Genomic DNA, 7,058 nt, shown 5'->3' with positions numbered 1-7,058 from the left:
ACTAAAATGGTGTGGGGACAATAACTTTGTTTCTACCTCTGAGCACGAAAAATAGCTCGTAGTGCGAAACCAGTCTGAGAGATGATGCATATTACTCGCCGCTGACATTAATTTGAGATTCAGCAAACTGCAGCCACCCTGGGTTCGCGGAGGATAAAGTGTTGCAGATGTTGCTCTAGGTCGCTTTCCCTGCCAAATATAATGGGTAACCATTTGTATCATCAATCACTCATCCCTATGAGTAAGAAATATTGGTAACACCTGCAGTGCACATGCCCACTTTGGCACCAAAATCATATTGTAAAGAACGATCCTGCTCATCATGGATAGAGGTAGTGACTGCCATACCCGTAACGTGCGTTTAGTACTCTCCCTCAATGGCGCTATATTCAATTCGTATATCCAGGCCAAATTAGCAGGTATCCAGACTCCCAGATATTTCAGTGGCCCCTCCTTGTTTTGATTTTGGTTTTTCTGATCTGAATGTAAACGTTTACTCAAATGCAGACAATATGCTTGTGTTGGTTTCAATAATGGATGATTATTCTACCCTAATACTAAATGTTGTTTCTTGAATTTCCACGATTGAATATTTCAGGTCAATTTATGGATTTAAACTAAATAAGAATACAACTAAAAGGCCTTTTTTGTTTGGCCGAAAATGGACATGCGGCAAAATGAAAAACAGCATGTGCCCATTTTGGGCCTCAGACCTTACCGCCACCCATTGAGTTAGCAATAAGGTCTCACGAGTTAACCAGGTGGTAATCGTCAGTTCGCATACACTGCCAATTACCACCCGGTTAGCACCACACAATAGGCCTCCTTTTTTGTTCCTGAAAATGGATGTGTGGCAAAATCAAAATTGCCGCACGTCCATTTTGGGTCTCTGACCTTACCACCAGCCATAGAGCTAGCGGTGAAGAATTTAGGCAGTAATGACCTACACACGTCAGATGCCACTTGGCATGTGTCAGCTATGCACGCCCGGAAATAGAAAATATTTTTCAGATGCACATATCGGATGCACGCCAAAAATGAAATTACCATAAGAGCCACATAGTAGTCGTCCGGTAAGTCTATTTTGGCGCACGTTGGGCACACCTAGGTGCCTACGCAGCTTAGTAAAAGGGGTCCAAAGATAGTTAATTGTGGAGTTGAGAGTATGAGCATAGAGGCACCCATATTTTATTGAAAGAGTGCAATGCTATAGTTTTCTCAGCAGCAACGTGTTCAAACTTGGCTTTCAGAAAGACCGTGTTCCACCATTGTAAATACTCCAACTTGGAGAGATCTTTCCAGTGACAGAGTATCATTTTGATGGCAATAGCTATAAGTATTCTAAGGAGTTTGGCACTGAAAACATCTAAGGATTGAGAGAGACCATCAGGGCCAAGCAGTAACAATTTATAAGACAAAAGTTCAGAAATGTATATAATCTGACATACTGTTCTTCATACTTTACTCCAATAACAATACAAAAATAAACAATCATATAATAAGTGTTTCAGTGAACCAGCAGAGGTCTTACAGCTCCAGCATTTATTGTTACCAGTTTTAGAGATCTTGGCAAGCTTTGTCGGAGTCCAGTAACCTCCATGTGCAAAAAAAATAAATAGATTGGTGTAAAGCGGTGGAGCGCATTGACTTAAGAAGAGTAAGCCAGAGCTGTTGCTGTTGATCCTCAGTTATTGAAAGGTCATGGTCAGTCATCCAAGCTGATTCACTAGTCATAGTAGAAGTAAATTTCCAAGATTAGGGAAGTTTATACCAAGTGGATGCAGGTTTTAGATGAGTACGATCAGTGAAACAAAGTTCCCAACAGCTGAGAGGGTTAGGAGACAGTTTGACAATATCCAATCTAGATGATATACAGTGTTTAATTTGGATCCATTTAAAGAATTGTTGAGGAGGTAAATTGTATCGGGAAAACAAGGAACAAAATGTGAACCAAAACAAATCTTCCAGCAAATTATCAACTGTTCAGATCCCAGCTATTTGTCATGCAGGCCATGAAAGCACTATGGGGTCCTTTTACTAAGGTGCACTGAAAAATGGCCTGCACTAGTGTAGGAACAAGTTTTAGGCGTGCACAGATTCATTTTTCAGCGCACCTGTAAAAATTCCTTTTTTTTTAATTTTTGCCAAAAATGAACATGCGGGAAAATCAAAATTGGCGCACGTCCGTTTTGGGTCTGAGACCTTACCGCCAGCCATTGACTTAGCAGTTTTGTATCACGCCGGGCGGTAATGACCTATGCACTTAGAAACCCACTTGACACACGTCCGCTATGCGCATCAGAAAATAAAAAATATTTTACATACACGCATAATGGACTCGCGTCAAAAATGAAATTGCCACAAGGACCACATGGTAGCCGTGTTTTAACTCCATTTTGGAGCACGTTGGGCACGCGTAGGCACCTACACAGCTTAGTAAAAGGGCCCTTTTGTCATTCATTTTAAATATGGTGTTATTTCACAGAAATAAATGAGTGGTTGATAACCAAGTGGTTTGAGACTTTGGAACTTCGTAAGTCTAAGTGCTTTGAAAATATGCCTCCAAGTAACTTAATATGTTTGTTTTGGTTTTGATATTTTTGCTGTGGAATGGTTCATCAATGCTTAGCCATAAAGGCTCTGATGGACTCTGATATATACTGATGTTTTGTTTAATGCATTTTAGAGATGTTTAAATCAAAGGTGTGCAGGAATGAGTGCAGGGGTCTGGATGTGGGGGGCAGGTTGGAGGTTGGATTGGGGAGTGTGTGTTGTAAGGGATGATGGGAGGTTGGGAGGAATTCCATGTAGTGGCTGCCTGGAGGTGGGATTCATTTAGCCCTTAGACTTTGTCCTGGTGGTTGGCTCTCAGACAGAACAACTGGGTCAGGATGGGAGGGATGAGGGAAGGGAGGGAGTTTACGTAGAGACTCTCCATTAGAGAGGAGCATAATTGTAAGATTGTGTCTTATAATGTTAGGGGGCTCAATTCACCTCGTAAGTGGAGTTTTTATGCTGCTCTGGGATAAGTGATACCATAAAGTATATTTCAGTTTTAGTGCTAGTAATAAGAAGATGGCAGGAGTAGCTATATTATTAGGGAAAGACTCCTTTCCAGGTACATGCTGTGTACCAGGACTGCGAGGGGAGAATTTTGTTGCTTAAAGGGGAGTTGGGGGAGGAGAGGGTAACCATTGTTAATATATATGCTCCCTTTGATCAGTCTCCTCTATTTTGACAGGAATTGAGAGCGTTTTTGCAATATAAAGTGGGGGGGGGGGGGGGGTGGGGGGGGATTTTAATGCTTTACTGGATCCAGGATAGGATAGATCCTCTCAGATTGCTGACTATGCTAAATGTTCCCAGAAATGCATGGTTCAGTTTATGAAAGATTATCAGCTGACTGATTTCTGGAGGAGTCACCATCTGGTTGGTAGAGACTATTCTTTCTGTTCTACTAGACACTCTAGCTATTACCACATTGACTTGCTTTTAGGGGATTCCTACTGGAGTCAGAGGTTGACCAATGCAGGTGTTGCTACTCAGACATGGTCAGACCATGCCCTGGTTTGGACTGCCTTCCAAATGACTTCTGTCATTGGGGGGGCAGAGATGTATGGCAGTTAAATGAAAGCTTGTTGAGAGATGAGCAGGTGGTTGGGGATATGAAAACTGAGATTACTAATTATCCAGATACAAATGATAAAGTGGCAGTTAGTGATGGCATTCTATGGGAGGGGATGAAAGCTGTTAATAGGAGAGACTTTATAAAATGGGGTGGGCAAGAAAAAAAGGGGAAAAGCTGCTAAGGCACAAGAGCTTTATAATTGTATTGCCCAGTATGAAGCTCATCATAAACAATCTGGTTCTCAATTGACACATCAAAAGATACAGCAAATGAGGATGCTCTTAATTGTTTGCATCTGAAAGAAATTGCTCACCAAATGCAAATGTCCTAACAAATGTACTATAAGTTTGGGAATAAACCAGGTAGGTGGTTAGCTATACGACTAAATCACCGCCAAAAGGAATTGGCTATTTTAAAAATTAGAGGGGTAGAAGGGAATTTTCTATATAATCAAAGGGATATTCAACAAAGATTTGTGCAGTTTTATTAAGAATTATATTGTCAGGAGGGAGGGGTGTCCCACAAAGCCATAGCTTGCTATTTAGACACTGTAACTTTGAATTTGAGGGAACTAGAGCTCAGCTGGAGGTGGAAGTTACCTCTCGTAAGGTTTGTAATACTACTAAGTTGTTGCCCTCGGGGAAGGTGTCAGGTCTGGATGGATTTTTGTCTAGGTTTTATAAAACTTTTATGCCTCAGTTAGTCCCTCTATTAGCCAGGATGTTTAATGGGGTATATGACAATACAGAGCTCCTGGACTCAATGAAGATGGTGGGAATAACTATCCTATGTAAACCTGGGAGAGATAGTGCTTTATGTGGTTCCTACTGCCTAATATCTTTGCTTAAATTGGATGTGAAGATTTTAGTTAAGCTGTTGGCTGATAGGCTGGCTCCCCTATTGCCTGGGGTTACACGTCCTGATCAGACCGGCCTTGTTGTTGGTCTGCAGGGGGCTGAAAATATTAAGCGAGCTTTATAGTCCATCTGGGTGGTGCAGCAGAGGGAGACCCAGATTATGCTGTTAGGGATAGACACAGAGAAGGCCTTTGACAGGGTCAACTGGGCCTTTATGTTGGGCATACTCCGCAAAGTAGGATTGGGTCCTAAATTTATCCATTGGTTCCTTAGCTTGTATACTAGCCTGAGGGCTCAAATAAAGATTAATGGGGAGTATTCTTCAATGTTTGAGCTAGAGAGGGGTATGAGGCAGGAGTGCCCTCTCTCCCTCCCTCTCTTTGCCCTAGTGATAGAGCCATTAGCCCAGTGTATAAAAGTCAATTCAGATATTAAGGGCCTGGCTTTAGGAGGGGAGGGTTATAAAATTTCCCACTTCGTGGATGATGTGCTCCTTGCCATATGCAGGTTGGTGGTCTCTCTCCCTATTCTGTTGCAGGAGATGCAGGACTTTGGGGCTGTTTCTGGTTTTAAGATTAATCTGGATAAAACTGAGGCAATTAATGTCAGTATTTCAGATGGTGAATTAAGTCAGGTGAGATTAAACTTCCCCTTTAAATGGATTAAATCTACATTGAAATATTTAGAGGTTATGGTGCCTGAGAGGTTGGAAGAAGTATATCAGGCAAATTATGGACCATTAGTGAGGAAAGTGCAGCTAGATTTGATTAGGTGATACAACAGTCCTCTGACATGGTTAAGTAGGATTGGAACAATTAAGATGAATATTCTCCCTAGATTTTTGTACCTCTTCCAGGCCCTGCCTAAACCTTTGGCCAGGCAGGATCTCAGACATTGGCAGTGGGATATTAATAAATGTGTGTGTGTGTGTTGGTTAGGGGGGGAGGGGGTAAACCACCTAGAGTTACAATGCATGTTTTGTGGAGGTATAAATTAGAGGGAGGATTGGGCCTACCCGATTTAACTGCCTATTATGAGGCTGCACAGATTACATATTTGTGGGATTGAAGGGATGAGACCATCTATAAGTGATATGTGCACTTGGAGCAAAGTTGTTTGGGAAGTGTAGATTGCAGAATCTCAAGTGGGCTAAGTGAGAACTGTATGCTTCACAGGAGAAGAGAGGAACTGAAGGAGAGAGGTATATGTTGATACCTTTTAACTGGGAGGTACAGCAGGGAGGGACCCGGGGTCCCGTGGTCATGGTGGTTGGGATAAGTATGACTTAAGAGTATGTAAATCAACTTTTGGAGGGTTCAACTTTTAAATTTTGTTCTCAATCACAGAGAGAATATGGGCTCCCTAGTATGGATTTCTGTAAGTATCTCTGGGTTAGGCATTTCTTCAAAAGAAAGAGTGGGTAACTTTCTTGAAGCGCTCTATGACCAGGTGGGAAAATCTATGGGTCATTCACACTGGGGGGGGGGGGGGGGGGGGGGGGTGTCTGACTTTGGCAATATATGCCTCCCTGATATCTACGGGGTTCTCTAAGTTACCTTTCATGTTGGATTGGGAATGGACCTGAATGTTGTAATTTCTGATGCACTATGGCAGGATATACTGTTGATTGCCCATAAATATTATGTTGCTTTTAGTGTTAAAGAATCCAATGTTAAGGTATTAATGTGGTGGCATCTTTCCCCAGGAAAGCTTCAAAAGATTAATACTGGTTATTCCACAAGTTGCTGGAGGGGATGTAGAGATATGGGCTCAGGCAAGCGTCCATCTTTGGAACCGTGGAAAGCCACTATGAGGAAAATGGTCCTTATGGAACAACTTACTGAAGCACATCTGCAGAAGGACAATAAACAGCAGGCAAGAAGGGACCAATTGGACTCTTATCTTAAGAGATTGATGCTTAACAGCTAAATAGTTTGACCTCAGTGACCTCAGCTATTTTGTTGGAGGGTAGTTTCCATGCATTGGAGATGGGGGGTAGAGGTTCTCTATTTTGTCAAAATCTGTGGCTTCAGATAATGGAATGTTGCACATTATGGCTGGTTTGTCTTGTTTTTTGTTATTGCTCATTTTTTCTCTTGCCAATAAACATTTAGATTACAAAACAAAAAAAACCTTTAGACAAGGTGATGTTTGACTGTCAACTGTGTATAGCTCTGGACTTTGAACAATGGGTTTTAATATATCAGATTTTTTTGATTTGATGCTTTATCGACAGATTTATGTTTTTTCCATAGACTTCTTGAGAGACTGTAAAGACTCCTGAGGCAGGCCAGTTGGCCCATACATGGATATGTTGAGTCTTTTAAGCTACAAAATAAATTTGGACTCATTAAGCATCATCTAGAGACCATATCTTTGTGTGATCTTCACGTAGAGCAGAGGTTAGACATATTTCAACCCATCACTATCCGTATAGAGGCAGAAAACCTATGGAGAGTGTATATATATATGGCTGCTAGAATCTATAACAATCCTTTTGAAAATTGACCATACAACATTTAAGAATCAAAGCAGAAGAATGTAAGAAGTTCTAGTGTATTTTTGGCACATGG

The sequence above is a fragment of the Microcaecilia unicolor genome, chromosome 6 (genome assembly GCF_901765095.1).
Source record: "Microcaecilia unicolor chromosome 6, aMicUni1.1, whole genome shotgun sequence".
Lineage (NCBI taxonomy): Eukaryota > Metazoa > Chordata > Amphibia > Gymnophiona > Siphonopidae > Microcaecilia > Microcaecilia unicolor.
This window is presented reverse-complemented; position numbering follows the sequence as displayed.